We start from the raw sequence: 1,783 nt of genomic DNA on the forward strand, positions 1-1,783 counted from the left end.
AAACTTTGGCTGTAGTGCGCGATTTTACATTTTTAGTTGGAATGTCAAATGGTTCTGATTCTTTTTGCAATGTCTTCATATACAAATTTTTTATTTTTCCTAATTTTGGTAGAATTTTTCAAGTATCAAAAGTATGGTGAATGTTCAGATTATTACAGACTGTTCTGTTTTAGACAGATTCTGTTTTTTGATGCATAGTTTGCTTGTTTTGATGAAACTATCGATTTATATCAATGGATTAAGTCATGAAAAATTTATACTACAGTAGACACAATGCCAAAACAAAATATGAATTATTTTGCAATAGTACTTAGAGTAGTAATTTGCTTTATTATACTAACAGATCTTACCGAGTTTTCTGTTGAAGTTTTGTGTGGATGAAGTGTTCGATGATCGAAAAGGTCTTGATGTGAGAAGAAGGAAGAGAGGCAAGAGCTCAAGCTTGGGGATGCCCGAGGCACCCCAAGTAAATATTCAAGTAGACTCAACCGTCTAAGCTTGGGGATGCCCCGGAAGGCATTCCCTTTTTCTTCAACAAGTATCGGTATGTTTTCGGATTCGTTTCGTTCATGCGATATGTGCAATCTTGGAGCGTCTTTTACATTCAGTTTTCATTTTTCTTTTATGCACCATGCTGGTACGAGATAGTCCTTGGTTGATTTATAGAATGCTCATTGCACATCACTTATACCTTTTAAGTATGGCTTTATAGAATGCTTCATGTGTTTCACTTATATCATTTGAAGTTTGGATTGCCTGTTTCTCTTTACATAGAAAACCGTCATTTGTAGAATGCTCTTTTGCTTCACTTATATTTGTTAAAGCGTGGGTATATCTTTTGTAGAAAGAATTAAACTCTCTTGCTTCACTTATATCTATTTAGAGAGATGACAGGAACTGGTCATTCACATGGTTAGTCATAAAATCCTACATAAAACTTGTAGATCACTGAATATGATATGTTTGATTCCTTGCAATAGTTTTGCGATATAAAGATGATGATATTAGAGTCATGCTAGTGGGTAGTTGTGGATTAGTAAAAATACTTGTGTTGAGGTTTGTGATTCTCGTAGCATGCACGTATGGTGAACCGTTATGTAACGAAGTCGGAGCATGATTTATTTATTGATTGTCTTCCTTATGAGTGGCGGTCGGGGACGAGCGATGGTCTTTTCCTACCAATCTATCCCCCTAGGAGCATGCGCGTAGTACTTTGTTTCGATAGCTAATAGACTTTTGCAATAAGTATGTGAGTTCTTTATGACTAATGTTGAGTCCATGGATTATACGCACTCTCACCCTTCCACCATTGCTAACCTCTCTAGTACCGCACAACTTTCGCCGGTACCATAAACCCACCATATACCTTCCTCAAAACAACCATCATACCTACCTATCATGGCATTTTCATAGCCATTCTAAGATATATTGCCATGCAACTTCCATCATTATCATATACATGACTTGAGCATTCATTGTCATATTGCTTTGCATGATCGTAAGATAGCTAGCATGATATTTTCATGGCTTGTCTGTTTTTTTATGTCATTGCTACGCTAGATCGTTGCACATCCCGGTACACCGCCGGAGGCATTCATATAGAGTCATATCTTTATTCTAGTATCGAGTTGTAATATCGAGTTGTAAGTAAATAAAAGTGTGATGTTCATCATTTTTAGAGCATTGCCCCAGTGAGGAAAGGATGATGGAGACTATGATTTCCCCACAAGTCGGGATGAGACTCCGGACGAAAAAAAGAAAAAAAGAAAAAAAGAAAGGCCAA

This window comes from Triticum urartu, chromosome 5, assembly GCF_003073215.2.
Source record: "Triticum urartu cultivar G1812 chromosome 5, Tu2.1, whole genome shotgun sequence".
NCBI classification, from domain to species: Eukaryota; Viridiplantae; Streptophyta; class Magnoliopsida; order Poales; family Poaceae; genus Triticum; species Triticum urartu.